This window comes from Numida meleagris, chromosome 10 (assembly GCF_002078875.1).
Source record: "Numida meleagris isolate 19003 breed g44 Domestic line chromosome 10, NumMel1.0, whole genome shotgun sequence".
In the NCBI taxonomy this organism is placed as follows: domain Eukaryota; kingdom Metazoa; phylum Chordata; class Aves; order Galliformes; family Numididae; genus Numida; species Numida meleagris.
The window spans coordinates 16,823,981-16,840,552 of record NC_034418.1 but is presented as its reverse complement, the minus strand read 5'-3'; the positions used below and the strand labels follow the sequence as shown (position 1 = coordinate 16,840,552).

General features: G+C 41.2%; 1 long non-coding RNA gene across 1 annotated transcript in view; it reads left to right on the top strand.

The window, feature by feature from the left end:
• LOC110404500 overlaps positions 1,966-16,572 on the top strand; it is a 39,378-nt gene continuing 24,771 nt past the window's right edge. The window contains exon 1 of the long non-coding RNA XR_002442284.1: positions 1,966-2,064. This is a non-coding gene — a long non-coding RNA (uncharacterized LOC110404500). The remainder of the gene's footprint in view (positions 2,065-16,572) is intronic.

Sequence of the window (16,572 nt, the reverse complement as noted above, 5' to 3'; positions counted from 1 at the left end):
TTTCACTGCCCTCCTGACCTTTCTGGGGGGGTTGTGTCATGCTGTGTTTTATTTTTCACCATCAGGGGCTTTAGAGAACATAAAATTCCTTTCCCCATGAACGCTCCCAAGAAAAATGGGCAGCCAACATGAGCTGCCAAAGATCTGCTAGGTGCAACAGCCACGAGCGTCTTGAATTACCGGAGTGCCAGTTAATCAAAGGCGGCTCAAACTGGAAATATCATGCTCATGGTAAATTTAGCATCTATTATATCCACTGGCAAAACCAGCAGCAGCTGAAAATACTGGAGAGGGAAACTTAAACACCAGAAACCAAGGAATCCCATTCAAGAAGCATGTTCTCTATCAAAACAATAGGGCTGAAATATGGAAAGGGTAAAACCAAGAGCTCAAGGAGCACTGATTTATCAGTTGAGATCCATCAAGAAGTGCTGAAGGAAGAGGCTTTTCATTTGGTTGATTTTTACAGGAGGCAATTAATTGGCTACCATTTCCACTAAAAAAAAAAAAAAAGGAGAGAGACAAATTTGGCCTCCAGAACTTGAGATAACAAAGGAGCTGGAAATTAATATCAATTCAAAATTGAGAACTTTCAAATTTTTTGAAAAGGTTTGTTAAGTTTTTCATTAGCAGTTGTTAGTACCTCAGGCACCTTGCCTCCGTACTGAACAAAAATACTCCAGTTTTTGCCTTTTTTCCCTCCCATTTTTTTGCAAAACCCAACAGTATTGCAATAGACGGTGGTTTCAATCTTTAAGGCCTTGTTAACCTCTATAAACTGGCTTCTACTTTGATGTAGCATGCCAGTTTTCCACGTAGCACCTGTGTCTCCATATGAACCAGACAACTGATTGCATTCATTTTTCTGGTTGAACATTTCTCTTCCTTGTTTCTATATTTAACCTGACTTTCAACAGCATCATCACAGATTTTGTTTTTGTACTGAACATTTATAACTTTTTTGGCATATCGTGTTCTCTTGGCACACCCTAATGCTTCTAAATGGTGCTCATATAAATCACTCCTTAGCCTTTTTCATCTGATGTGTTTTATGACTTGATCTGAAACAACACAGTTGCTCGAACTACCCAGAGCTGTTGTAATGGCACAAAGCAGAGAAAGAATTCCAAACCTTGAGAAGAGAACAGAACTCTTCCGCTCTTCTACTTAGCTTTGCAACCAATAGAAATGGATTCTGTAGCAGAACCAGAATGCGTTGTAATGGAGAGCAAAGTGGGCCATGGTTCAGTTTTACAGAAGGATAAAAGTAAAGGTGTTATATTCCAGATTCTTGAGCCTGCAAATATGCCTGTTGTAGGAGAGGTTTTACCAAAACGTGGAATGAACAACATCAGATACCTACCTTGTAAGATCCATATGTCTAAACTTATCTGAAATTTAGTTGGTAGAGGGCCTTGGTTTTTCTTCGTAGGCCTCTTACAAGTGAACTACTCTGTTCTACTCTTTAGAAATAATCATAAACTTTGAAGTTCACATGCTATGAGCAGGAATCCAACAATGGCAAGTTCTCTTTGTAAAATCTATTTCTAACACCTCACTGCTTACACCAAACACTAAAGCTTATTGGTTCTTCCCATTTAACTATTATTTCACAAGTTTATTCATCTTTTCTCCTTTTTCCCCCCCCTGGCTGCTATTGGAAGGCAAGAATACACCAACAGCTCTCAAACACAACAACTTTATTTTTAACCTGATACATGGACATAGTCTTTTATTCATGCAAGAGCCCACTCACCCCTGGCAATGCATTCAGTGGAAAGAAGGGGAGGGGAGGGCTGCCCATCAACCCAGCATGCCCCACCTGTAGGGGCACACAGCTGCTCCCATAGCACACCCACACAAACCACTGATACTGGTTTATTTCCTCTAAAAGCCAGAGCGTGGCATCAGTGTGTATTACTGGTAGAGCAGGTGGAGCAGGTTTGCAAATAATTGCTTCTTGCATATAGCTCTGTTAAAAGAGCTGTAGTAGGGGGTGTTGTTTTGAAGTGAGTGTTAGGAATGTTCTCCAGGCTTTGTTGAGGACTGGCTCTCAGGAATCAGGTAGGATACCTAATATTTTTTCCTTCATTCCAATAGAACAATTCACCTGTTTGGTTGTTTTTTTTTTAAGTTTCTGAGAAAGTAGCTTCAATTTTTATGAGCTTAAGGAATAAACTGAGATACTATGAATTTGATATTTCAGGTTTTCTTTTTATGGGGATCTTCTTTTTGGTATTGCTAATTTTAAGCAAGCTGCAGCAACATCTGAACAAACAAGTACCTTCTTTCAAAATGTGTATATCTCTCTCTTTATATGTATATGTGTGTATATACATATATTTCTGTTTTAGAGAGGAACTAATCAATATGTTTATCTTCATTGGAAGGAAGGGAACTAGACAGATACACTGCAACCCCTATCACCCTCCCTGAGTTTTGCCCACATGCTGTTGGCGGAAAACTTTGGTTCAGAGAATATGCTGGAAGTTAAAAAGTGTTCTGAGATAAGTTGGGCACTCTCTGTGAGGAGCAAACCCAAGGGTGCAGCAGGGATTACCTCTAATTCCTGCTCTCCCTCAGTGAGGAGGAAAGAAAGAACTCTACTTCCATTCTCTTCTCTGTCCTATTTAAAATGAATTTTGCTATCTTGCTTCCTAATTCACCAAGAGTGCAAAGTGCTGCCTCTCAGAAAATAAAACAAGTGAAAACATCGACTTCCTTGGAAATACTGCTGATGGGCTCACCTTTTGTAATGAACCCTGGAGCAACATCCTGTTCTCTTATTTTTTTTTTCATTTTTTAGTACTTGGCTACAAAATTTGGCTTCTATCAAATGGATGTGTAGGAAGCTCACAGCAATATATGAGAAGCTTATTTTTTTCCCCTCTGTCTTAATTCTACAGCATAAAAAACCTCTACACTTCTATATTAAATAGTCTTGATATCAAGAAGGCATAAAATAAGGCTGTAGTACTTATTTTGCTGGCTGGTTAAGAAACACCTTAATCTACAGCAATATGCCACCAGACAGCAGAATGTACCCTATGCACCTACCACTTATTCTTCTGAGGATGGATATCTTTGTTGCTGTCCTCTCTTGAAGAGGAAAAAAATATTTTGCTAGGAGGTGTTAAGCCAAGACTCTATTTTTGCTCGCTTGCTGAGAATGCAAGAAACCTTACTACTGAGGGAGGAATCTCTGATTTAAACTGCGGAACTATGCAGATTGTTGAGTAATTATGGATCAAGGTTTCCAAACATGCCTCCTTTTAACAACTTCGCAGAGTACTTCCCATTCTTCATATCAGATATTTTGTAGGTATGATTCTGGTGATGAGTGAAAAGGGGGGCAAAGCAGTAGAAGGAAAGGTGGAATCCTATTTAGAAATAAAATATCTTTGTGCCCAAAGAATTCTAATGTTTCTATCTATGGAAGGTAAATTTATTTCATGCAAGCTCTCCTTTTTTTTTTTTATTGAATCCCATACCATACTGTAGAAATACTATGGGAGACTTTGAAAGGTTGTAATGGATGGATGGTTGCATTGAGTACTATGGTGGTGGTGGCTGATGGTTGGACTAGATGATCTTTAGTGGCCTTTCCAATCTTAATGATTCTATGATTCAGAAGTGCAGAGGGCCACCCTCTGTGCCATGCCAGGATCCTATTATGTGACACAGTTATCCTATGAGCAATGGAGCCATACTTCCACCCCCCACCCCCACTGACTCCTCAGGCCTCAGCTTTACATTTCTGCCAGCAACTGGTAGCACCATCAGTTTCTGCATTGAGAAAAATTTGGGTTGACACCAGTGGTGATCCTTTGTCAATTAATTTGTCACTAGAAGCATTTGCCACAAGGCAAAACCCACCGCTGCTCTGTGAACACAGATGGAGCTCTTAAAACTGAGCCAGCTTCCACCTCACTGCAATTTCTGTAGCAGTGACAATACTTTCCTAGAAGGAGAAATTCAGCACATGAGGTCTGATTTTGGTGTTCTCTCAGCTTGTAATGGCAGTCAGGGGAGTGTGCCAGCACTTCTGTGTTTATAAGCCACCTGATGTAATGGTAATAAGATGCTAACATGAGAGTCTACCTCTGATCTGCCAGCTGCTGGCTGCTCCAGCCCTTCTTGGTTCAGGAGTTTTAACAAGATGTTTCTGGTCTGTAATCAATGTAAACTTCCCATGCAAAACCTGGTGGAACATCCTGAATCCTGGATAAAACACTCAGTGCCTCACTTTGATTGTAACTTTGCCTTGCTTTAGCTAAGGCTCTGGAACTAAAATCTGCTTCTGATCATTTTGTCATCTAACACTTTAGGGCAGGTTGAAGCTGACAGGTGGGATATCAAATAGACACCAGCCAGTATGCTGGAATCACAATGCATTTCAATCTTACCAACACTGGTAGCATCTCAGACTGTGTCTTACGGATATGTAGCGGCTTTAAAAGTGTATTTTCTTTCTGTTTCACTCTGTCATGTGCACACTATCGGTGTGATAAGTGTAATACTTAATGAAATAGCCTAACCTGTACTCTTTCTGCTTGCTGGATTGCAAAGGTGAGACATGAGGAAGGCATTCTGGAAAATAAAGATTATCATTGCAGTAGTGATTTGGAAAGGAAACTGGGGCTGTTGGGAATACCAGGTTGACCTGAACCACAAATCTATTTTGCATTTTATTATTGTAGGCTTTGTTCTGAGGATGGGTTATAACAGCCAAAGGAGCCGGCTGCCCACCCTGGCCTCCCCTGGCACCCTGTGTTGGTTACAAATCCTATAAAACTTCCAAAAATGAGCAAGTTTATGTCATGCCCCATGTTTCTGTTGTCTCATTGCAGTGGACAAAGTAATTTCTTTTCAGACAACTTTCCTAAGAAGGTCCTGCTTTTGTTCCATCTCTGATGGCTTGAAGCAGTAACTGCTCCCAAGGATGGGGCAGAAACAGGGACATATGAGGGTTCCCCACCATGATGTTCTCCTAGGATGCACTATTGTAACACAAACTGACTGTTTTCTCCTGGATCTCAAGGAAAGCAACTTGCCTTTGCGATATTGTCTCCTCTCTTGACTTGAACACAGGCCTCCCAGCTGCAAATTCAATACCAAGTGCCTGGTTTCTATTGCAAGCTGCTTAATTGGCTGCTGTTCTTGCTCCTCCAGCTGAATTTGCATTAAAGAAAGACCTGCGATCTTTGGCATTCCCTATATGAAGCTCCGTATTTAGCGTATGGAGCTGGCAGTTCTCTTAACGCCCACATCTGTCTCTGCTTGCCACAGCTGATTTATGTTTAATATCTTGAAGGCATGTGGTGCCAGTCCCATGTTGAGCTCTGGATTGTGGTGGTCCGTCTGTATTTGTTGAAATTGGGCCCAAAGAAGCTGGCTTGGAGCAGAGACTGCGAGGAATGCGAGCCAGTGGCCGTCCAGACAGCTCTGTCAGCAAGCTCAGGAAACTGGCTGAAAAATACTGGGAAGAGGCCCAGATTTTAAACAACCTGTGGAGCTCTCATGAGAACACTGTTTTAAAACAGAAAGTTGAGTGATACTCTTAATTACAGATTTTAAAAAATGAAGGTTAATGATGTCCTTGCCCTTGCAGAATGCAAGGTATGTTCTTCAAATTGTGGTCATCGAACAAGCAGCTTCGTCCTCTTGCATGAAGAGCACATTTTCATGTGCTACGTTAATCCATTTTCTTCCCAGGCAGAGATAAAGATCAGGAGGCTCTTGGGGTCCCACAGCCAGGAGTTGACCTGTAGCTCTGCAGCAACACCAGCCATATAAAGAAATCTTTAGTGTAAGGCTTGACATTGATGTGCCTCAGCAGGCAATGGTGGGTTTTGCATGTAAAAGCTGTAATCCCACTAAATAAAAAGCTATCAGCACAAGGCTGGCTTCGTCTCTAGAATTAATGAGCTTGGGGGTCTTATATCAGGGAGAGAATACCTTGAACGCCGATATGATTTAACAAATCACGTGTTCTAGGGCTTAATTTTGGAGGAACGGGGGAATGCAAGAGTCCACGTTCTTTGCTAGATGTTCTAACAGTCCCTTTTAGTCTACAGTTTAATGAATTTAGGCTGTGATGGAGTCAGCCATATTGTGTCGGCCAGGGTCTAGTCTGGGAGAATGGATTACAACCTTTAATCACAAAGAGGCACCTTGTATCCTGTCTGCAGTCTTAAAGTAGCACTTAGATACTTTCTCTTGAGAAATTCACGTTGGGCTTTCCTTTTTTACTGGTCCTGTGATTGGATCAGCACAGCTGAAGCTTGGGAAATTGCACAGATTTAATATTGGGCTGTGATTCATTTCATCAGAGTACTGAAGCCTTTCTGTGTTGGGACAATGTTTCTATGCTTTTTCAAATCAGGAGGTGACTATCTAGTATCCTGACTTGGACAAATCTTACAAATAAATGTCAGTTAAACCTGTTCTCCTGAGAGATTATTCGGAGTTTACTTGTTACTTAGATTTTTATCTCAATCAAAAAGCATGCAGAGAGCAAATTTTAAAGCATTGGAATGGGCTGCTCATAAAACGGGAACTTGGAAAAACCAAGAGCAAACTTAAGAGTAAACCATTTTATTTAATTTGAAAGTATTTCATATGAATGGAAAGATTTCCTCTGTTTAAAAACTGATCTTACTATTATTCCACACGTCAGTGCTCTACAAATCTCTTTGGTTGTTAGTGAAGACATTGGGAAGGAGAGTAAACAGAAAAACACATTAAAAATAAACTTTTGATAGTGACTCAGGGTTAAACAGGGTGAAGCTTTCCTTACAGTATTTGTTAGAGGCTGAAATTATGTGGCTCTTTAAAACTGACTATCGCTGTGTTTCACAAAGATTATCTGTTAAATACATGCTTCTTTTGGTCAGCAGCTTGGACGGAATGATTTATGCCAACTGGCTTAGAAACCGTGAAAATTAATTTATGGCTCATTCCCAGTTCCCTGTTAATATGCCTGTTTGAAAGAGTAGGGCTGGGAGGGAAGGAGGAGGCTTCAGAATTTAAGTGAAATGGAAAGCCAGAGTTACAGACTCCTTATTGGCTATATTTAGTACCTCCTAATCCCTAATGGCTGTTATATGGGCAAATATTAAATGCTGGCCTTGATAGAGAGCAGTGGAAGAAAATCTGCACAATTTAATAAGCTCTGGACAAAGCTTCCAAATACTGGTCCAGAAATAAGGAACTGCAAAGAATTTCTGGGGTCCATTTCCTCTTTTTAATTACTTTACTCCACTATTTCTGCAGGAAGTTTGTTCCAGAGCCTCTAGCTGCCAATGGAAGTGACTTGATCTCAAAAGACCACCACATTCAGCAAACTTGGTGCTCTCTGATCATTCCCAACCCATGAATGCCTTCCTGGCCAGCAAGTGCCACGAATGCCAATGGTTTGGGTTATTTTTTTTCTACCAGGGATATTCTTCCTCCTCATCTCCATATTTCCCTAGATGTAGTCTCAGGGAACAGTTGTCTTTGGTCCACCACTGCTTTGCCGAGTTGAAGAGGGTGAGATCCCTATTCCTTATTCCTTCATGTTGCATTCATTTAGATTCAGATCAATGACTTGAAAGTACGCTGAACCTTGGAGGACCAGCATCTCTTCTGCAATGAATAGGTCTCCAGGCTTAAACTTGTTTTTGTCCCATTTTGTCTGAACTTTGGTGTTACAGCTGCTGGAACAACACATGAAATTGATCTTATGATTGGTCTTTTGGGAACTACCTGAAACCTCCTATCATCCAGCTGTTTCAGACAGTGTGATCAGTTCCCATTTAGCAGATCTCCTACTGAGTTGCAATCAACTGGTGCCATCTCGTTGGCTAACCAAGGACTTCCTCTGCTTAGAATATGGAAAAAATATCAGGGAAAGCTGACATGTTAGAGCTGCTTCAGGTAAACTCACATTTTCTTCCTTTTCTGTTTAGCTTGATGTCTGTAATCACATATTTTTCCTAAGGCTTTCCAGATTACTGAGGACAGCCACAAGCATCTGTAATTACTCAGGTCATGCCAGTTGAATACATTTTTCTATGTTGACTACTGGATCATGCCAGCTTTTCCACTCTTCTGTGTGATATTTTTCCCTCTGTACACTGATTTCAGCATATTGAGTCCCCTGAGTTTTCTTCCCACCTCAGATGTGGTAATTCCCAGTTGTTCCTATGAGCCATCCAGCCTTTACCCTGTGTTCTATATACTCTTCCTTACTGAGAGCACATGCAATGTATTCATTAAGTTTGGGGAGTTATACTTGGTTTCTTTCAATTTCAGTGCCATGCTTACTGCACGGCAAACCTGGTTGTCTTTTCTTGTTCTCTTTTGTTCTTCTGGTTAAAGAACTTTGTTTATTTAAATATCCTTTGCAAGGTCTAACTCAGCTTGACTTTTGGCAATTCTCATTTTACCCCTATGTTTGCTGACCTCTGAAATGCAGCTTCCTTTGCAGATACATTTTTTTTTTTCTCTCCCTCTCCATTCTTTTCCCTAATAAACACTCTGAAGTGATCCAGTCTGCTCAGGACCTTTCAGGTTTTTCTTCTATTTGCGATGCAAATCCCATATTGGTTTTCCACTTCCGATGCACAGGGTTTCCAAATGTTCAGCAAGCACAAGTCAGCAGAATCTCTGTTTGAGCTGACTGCCCTAATCAGAGCCTTTTTATAATCAAAGATTGTGCTTGGAAATGAAAGTACATAAGCAGACCCAGTAGCTACAGACTTTGTGATTTATTCCACCTCTATCTCAGAGTGGCTGAAGTTTTATTCAAAGTGTCTACTGTCAGAAGATCTTAAGTGCCAAAAAGGGTGAAAATGTATTTCACTTCTGCTGTTCTCTGGTGAAGGTACCCGTTGGCAGTGATATCTAGAGCCTCCATATCTTGCCTTCACCAGTGGAGTTTGTCCTTGTGTAGATGGCAGTTACAGATTCACATGCTGAAACAATTCCTCATGGCAGTATGTTTTCTAACATCTCAAGCAATTTCTTGCAGTATTATATTTCTAATAACGCTTTGAGTCTTTGTTCAAATCCTGAAATGTGAATGATTTTTCTGACATTTAGAAGATAAGTCACTAATTTGAGCTTGGCGCATGATAAACAACAAGGCAGACCTTACTCAGAAAACCAGGGCATTATAAAATGAATAAAATAAAGATATCACTGGCTTGAGAGCTCAAAAATTCTAACAATATCAGCATTGAACCTGGGAAGATCCTTCATATGATATGGCTGTTTACATGCACAAGTAACTTGTACTTGAGCTGCATGGAAATATTCCTCCAAATGATTACTTAACCAAAATTAAAGGCTTTAATTCAGTGAGTTTCTCCAAGATGTGTCTGCTTTGGTTGCCTTCATTTTTAATTAAAACCTTGCAAACTTTCAGCGCCATTTCCAATGAAAACCAAGAGATGTGGGTTTTCTTAGCAATTTTCCAATTTCTGCATTTACAGTAGTATTTTGACTTTGTGGCAAAAGCTTGTGAATGCATGAGTAATTTTCAGGAAAACAAACTTTTTCCCTTACTTTTCCTTTATAACAAACATGTCCTTGGGCTAACAATGTGCCAGTGCCCAAGTTCAGTACTGTAAAGAGCTCCATTTTTTGTTCCTGATGATGCTAGCTCAGTGTTTCACAAGCCTTTGAGGAACACACAGTCCCTGCCCTACAGAAATGCCAAGCTGCAAATGAAGCTGAACAGCTACGTCTTTCATTGAGATACATGGGAGCTGAAGTTGCACAATCATGACTTACACTTGGGTTACTATTTGTTTTACGCTTGCAAAATCTGAGTGAATATCCAGAGATGATATTTATTCAGTATCTCTGCCACAGCACCATGGGGTCCAAAAGAATGCATTCGGGAAGGGATTAGGCAAATTGAGTGGTGGGTGAGTTCCCTGGTGTCTACTGAACATGGGAGTTTGGATGCAATGTCTGGCTTGGTTTGTTCCTAAACTGCTGGGAGTTGGAAGGACAAACCAGGGAAATGATCATTTTGTTCTTGGCCTTGTTTTTAATCTTTCTTTTTTCCTTAACGAGTAATTCTTTACTGCTAAAGGAGCCAGGATATTGAGATAAGGCCACTTTTTTTTTAAATTCAGATTTGAATAAATATTATTCAGACTTAAATAGTCACACAGTCCTCTCTGTGAGACACCCCTTGCCCAGGCTGTATCCTTGTACAATAATCTCCCTTAGCACCTACTGCCTAGCTGCCTGACCTGTAACGTGGGTGCAAGATCAAATATCTGCAGAATACTTTTCTGTGATGTAGATGTCTCTACTTATTTTTATGTTAAAACTGAAGGAATTCTTCCCAAAGATGTGCCACTAATTATTACACTGGGTTCCTTTCAAAGACATAAAGCTTCACTTGAAGCATGTAGGCATCACATCTCTGGTATCTGAATTTTTATTTTCTTAAATCCTGAATATGTCTTGTCTTCTATTATTATTATTATTCCAAATGATCCATGTTTAATTTATAACTAAAAGAACAGTATCCTGCTGCATCTTCAGAGTTATCTGTGTTTTCTCATGTCTTCTGAACCTCTGTAGTCTTACGATCAAGAAATGTTTTACTTCTTCAATCAAACATAATTTTGTCAGGAAAAAAATTCACCACAGAGCACTAAAAATCTTAATAATCCACTCTGACTTTCGAGTATCTCTTGATGCATCTTCATTAGAATTAATTCACACTCATTACTCAAGCATGGATTTGTTTAGATGGAGGTCCTTCCTGATTTTGATATTACCCAAACATTTTGTAGGCTATTGATGCAGGACTCAATTCTATGGCTATTATGTACCACATCCCTGCTCTCTTGCTGCTCTTCGCTAATGTCTGTCTTGGGATGAATTTTCCATTGTCCACCTGGGACTGTCCCCAGTCTCATTACTTCAGTTTCTACTTCATTTGGTTTGGTCTTACTATTAGCATATGGTAGAATGTTATGATTTTGAAAAGTCTTCTATTTGAAATGATAATCATTACATGAAATTTCTACAGATGATTTGGATGACATTTTTGGAGCATAGAACAATATTTTGAGATTTGAAAGTGCTTCTTTCAAACTTCATTTGAAAGTCTGTCAACACTTGGACTACTCTACTGCAATTCTTGTCTGCATAGTAGACAGATCCAGCCCCACTGCAGCTGAGCAACATCAGTGCAAAACTAATGGCAGGTATTTGCTCACCTGGTGGTTTGACTCTTTAAACTGGGTTAGATAAGAAAAGATACAAACAAAAAAAGGGTATTTTCAGCCAGTCCACAAGATCCTATATCTCACTGTACATAATCCACCTTCATACTCCTAGAAAATTTATGTTTGCTGAGCTTTACTGAGAGTAGTACAACTGCTTTCAGAATGTATAATGAGTACGTTGGTTTCTGGTTTACCAAATACAAACAGAGCAGCAAAAACTCCTCTTTTCTTTTTTAAATCTAGCCAGATAAAGCTGGATTGGCAGCCGTGAAATACCATTATAATCAAATCTGATGTAAACAAAATTTTTTTATTTGCTGAATATCACTGGTGATTGTATGTTCACCACCAGATAAAAATTAACATCAAATACCTACGATTTCTTGAAGTGTGCTTTTGTATTTGCTTGTGGAATATCTGTGAGCAGTTTTCAGTGCCCTTGAATCTCTTCTCCTATTTTGTTCCATAGCAATCCATGTGGATATCTTATTCCAACGAACCCTAAGTGTGTTTAGAAATATTGAAATTAGAGCTTTATAGCTCACTTTGGACAGACCACATAGTATTTTTCACTGAAAAAGTATATGAAGATTATTTGAACATGTAAATTTAAGGTTTGGCTTCTGTAATAACTTGCCAATTGCTTTCCACAAATGTTTTTCCAGTATATTTCAATTCTTATAGTCCCTTATTAAGTAAAGTGCCTACAGATTTATTTAGATGCTAAAGTGTTTTGATGAAAAAGAGACAGAGGTAAGAACATGCATAAAGTTAAGTACATAAGCAAATACTTTGCTGAATAAACCCAAATGATTACAAAGTGGGATTTTTTTTTCCTTAAATTCAAATGAATACTCAGGGAAATATTTTGCATTAATTTCCCACATGGTATTTGGACAAGCAAGCAAGGAGGTAGCACAGAATACTACGGCCACAAGTAAATTCTGCGAAGGAAGTTTCGTGTTCTGGATCCATGCTTTGCATGGATAGACTGCATGGGTGATAGGAAGTCCCAGGTTCTTCCACTAGAGAGCAAAAGCAGACGCAAGGAAGCTAATTACACGGCAATCAGTGGTAAAGGAACATTAGCATGATCCAAGAAGTCACACTTGAATACTTCAGTAGTTGCATTTTGATGTAAGAAAACTCATTGAAAATACCATGTGCATCTGCTTTGAAGTAGTTTAATTTAGGTAACTTGCCTATCTGTTAGTTAATTGTGTGGCTAATTGTCATGTTTCACTCTGGTATGGTTTCTGGTACAATTACACAGGAGATGTAAAGTTGTATCTTTGGAAGGAATCTGTTGGTCAGCAAACTCTATTCAGGATGCAACTTGATGGCCATAGGTCAACTTAGTGGTCTTTTCCAAGCTTAATGATTCTATGATTCTAAGATCATCAAGTCCAGCCAGCAACCCATCACCACCATGTCCTCTGAACAGTGCCTCTAAGTACCACATTTAGATGTTTCTTGAACACTTTCAGGGATGGTGACTCCACCTCCCTGGGCAGGCTGTGCCAATGCCCAACCACGCTTTTGGAGAAGAAATTTTTCCTAATATCCAACCTGATATGCTGGTGAGCTTACTGCTGGTGTCTACGAGCCTTAGTAAGGTGACAACTAGGAACATCAAGATCAGGCTCAGGGCTGTTTCCTGTGCACACAGCAAGCCAGTTTGGATGAGTCTGTCATACACCCCCGACCCCAGCGTTTTGGTTTGCAGCTCCTTGGTGGAAAGAGAGCAGGAGGAAGGATTTCTTTCCAGCAAATGAAGGATTCCTCTAATCCTTTCCAGTCTGTGCCTGCAGCTCAGCAGCTCTTGCTCCTACTGCTGGGCAATGGGCATTCACTGCCTTTCTTTATTAAATTGGAGACCTTGGTGGGCTGCTGGAAAAAAGCTTGGGAAGGGGGTGCTGGCGAGGGAGGTGAGCGCGTGAGAGAACCACATGTTAAAGCAGCCTGTGTATGAACAGCAAGCTTTCTGGCTTGACATTTATTGAAAAAATAGATCTTACGCTGTATCCACCCAACACCTGTTGAGAAACACTGACCCCATTACAGAGGTTGGATTTACACTGGCTCTGTATAACACTCTATAAAGGAGGCCACTGGTGCAAAAGATTAAAGAATGCTGTTAAGTAAGTTGTTTTATTTCTTTTGAGACTGAAAGAAAGCTGCAAAGTGAGAGAAAGCTTTCCTCGGTTATTTACTCTTCATTACTGGGGATCTTGAAGGGCCTTGTATAAACTGCTCTAGTCGGGTCACGACAACACTTTATAAGGTGCAAATGTTGAGGTGGAGCCAGTGCTGTACTGTAGGGGAAGCAAATGGAACAGTCCCTCCCGACTAAATGGAAAGTTAGTGCTAATAAAAGCTCATGGCTTTGGCATGGCTTCCCAGGCACAAGGGGCCCATGAATGCGGGTTTGCACCAGCCCCGCTGCGCCCCGAGCAAGTGCCCCTGGCCAGCACATGGCTGAAGGTAGCGAGCGCTGCAGTTGGTGAAATTGCTTCACGTGATCTTCGTAAAGTCCATGTTGGAGCTCAGAACTGTATGTTTAAGGGCTGGGGGAAAAAAAAAAACCCTTCTTTTTTTACTAGCTGCCGTATAATGAATAGCCCATTTCAAGGAATGTGCGAGTTCCTATTAGGGCTGAGTGAAAGTTGCAAAACACTTTCAGGCAATGTGTGTCCCAGTTTTCAAACAAATGGCTTTCTGTGCACTCGCTCCCTTCTGCTCCTGCTTTCCTGTCATCTGGAGGATCTGGTTCTACCTGGGCAGGAGCTGGTGGGGACAGCCTGCATCCTTCCACCAGCTGTGGGCCAGGGTTGTGCTCCTCACCTCATTTCATTCAGTGATATAATGCTCATGATGGGAACCTCTGGTGTTTGGGGATTGAGTGGACTGTCTAGGAGGTGAAGCAAGCATCGCAAGGGGTAATGGATACTGAGCCATGTCCAAGCAAGGCAGTGGGGGGTTACGTTTGACCAGGCAACTGGGGCATGAATATATTGCCTTGGGACATTCTTATGTGAGAGACCTATAGGGTTCTGATAGATTTGATACAGAACTTGTGGGAGACTATATCCTTTGTGAGTAACTGCTGGAAACAGAGACCTCTGCAGACATCTCAAACAACATAGAGTATCTGCTCATGGATCACTAACTGGGAGACCTTCTTCACCTGCTGTCTGAAGACTGGAAGCGTGGAGGATCAGAAAATGCCCAGTCAGGAAAGATAAAGAAGGTGTGTCCTTTGTTCAGACCAGGAGAACACAAAACTGGGAAATACTCTGGATGGGCGAAGAGCACTGGTAGAGGACTGCTTCGCTCAGTGTTCAGCTGAAACATCCAGCTCTTCTGCCTTGTCTTAGAGTAAGCCTCTTCCTTTGGAGAAGTTACAGTGCAAAACCTGTGTTCTTTCTTGTATTTATCCCATGTGTCTGAAAAAAAAAAATATGAAGCGCAGTTCCAGCAGGCTCTGAAGTGGGCAAAGCAGCTCCAAGCCTCAGGAGGTTCCCTGCTGACTTCGAGACATCTTGTATTCAAGCTTGCAGCACGTTCCATCAAAAGGGCTATTTCAGGCAATGAGTTCCTGTCCTCCAGAGTGCTCCCATCACCATGTGCTCCCTGGCTGTGGCCAGAGGTGGACAGACTCTGGGCAGCAGATGTCCGGCTGTGAGAAAGTCTGCCTTTATTCAGGCAGCCTCTGAGACAAGCTTCTTTCTCACCCCACCCTTTCCACTGCTCTGTTTGGATGCAAACACAATTTCTGTGTAAGAATAATTCCTTCATATCCAGCAGACATGCACTGAATGAGAACTTCTTTAAAAAAAAAAATTTTTTTTTCCTTTTTCTACCTATTTTAGTCCCTCAGGACTGGGACTAGTCCCTTATTTCCCATGTGGAGATGTAAGATTGGCATGTGAACATTTGCAATGGTCGGAGCAGCTGTGTGAAACTCCCAGAGTCAGGCTCCTTGTGTGTTAGAACCAAGCCCTGCAAGTTCAATTAATAGGCATTGGAAATGAACCAACAGCTGATGATCCCTGGGCTTGTTTTAAATGGAGGAAGGTGGCTGTTGGGGAAGAATTCAACCTGCCAAGGTCTGGATGCAGCTGGGACACACAGCGAGAGGCTGAAAAGCCATGAGTCTGGGACCTGTGCTGTGATGACTGCAGAGTCAAAATGTCCCATTGCTGGGGCCACAAGCAAACAGGGATGGTCTGCGTGGGTGGATGCTTCAGCTTTTGGTTTCCATGGATGGTAAAATCCATTTGCTTCTCAAGTCCCAAGCCCCGGAATTTTGTTCTTTAAGGAGAAAGATGAACAGAAAATAGGTCTGCGAAGTGGGGGAAAAGGTGGGATTTAGATATATATTTTAAAATCCTGCAGTTTTCTTCAAAAACGTAAGGGCTCATTAAGTTAAATTTTTTTCCATTACTAATTTCAGTTAATTACCGCCTTAAATAAATACAAATCTTGGTTACGAGGATCAAAGGCTGGGCCTTCAAACTAAGGCGAATTCTCTTGAAGTCACAGATTTGGAAAAGGGCCTAAACACACAGCATGGAGTTGGTGATGCCGATGGGCCAGGAAGGTGAGCGTCACAAGAGCTGACATGGGAGGCAGACCTGGCCCCACACCTTCACCTGGAACATGGGCATGCTCCCACGTTGTTTCCACCATCCAGATCCAGAAGAAATCACGGGGCTACTTGCCGGCTTCTGTTCATTTGGGTGCTTATGTTCCCATCTGGACAGTTAATTCCCTTCCTTTTGGCTCCTGCAAAGCCCGAGGTCAGAGTAAAATGCATGTGGCTGCTGCTGATTGATGACTAATTTGGGGTGAAAAGTCCTGCATCAGGAGTTTTCCACACAAGAACCTAAATTCTCCACTCTGGCTTTAATTCTCTTTGAAGAAAGCCATTCAAAAAACATATTTCAGGGAGAACTGGTTGAGCAAAGGGAAACTAGAACGCTGGCTGAATATTTATTTGTTGTATCTGTAGCAAGCAGTAAAAGACAAGGAGGGGGGAGGCAAGGGGGGAGGAACAGGAATGCTCTGGGACGACTGGGAAATGCACAAGCCTTTATTTATCGACTTTGTTTATTTTAAAATGCATCCAACTGGAAGGCTAGGTGCAGACATAAAAACTAAAATAGAAAACATCCTGGGCCAGGCTCTTGGAGGATGCAAATTGGCATGGGAGTTCCCCTGGCTTCCAGCAAAATCCGCCACATTTACACCACCTGCATTCAGTTTCTCTTGGTTTAAAAAAAAAAAAAAAAAGCCAGCTCCACCTCTAGCAGAAGGTTTTGCAAGGAGA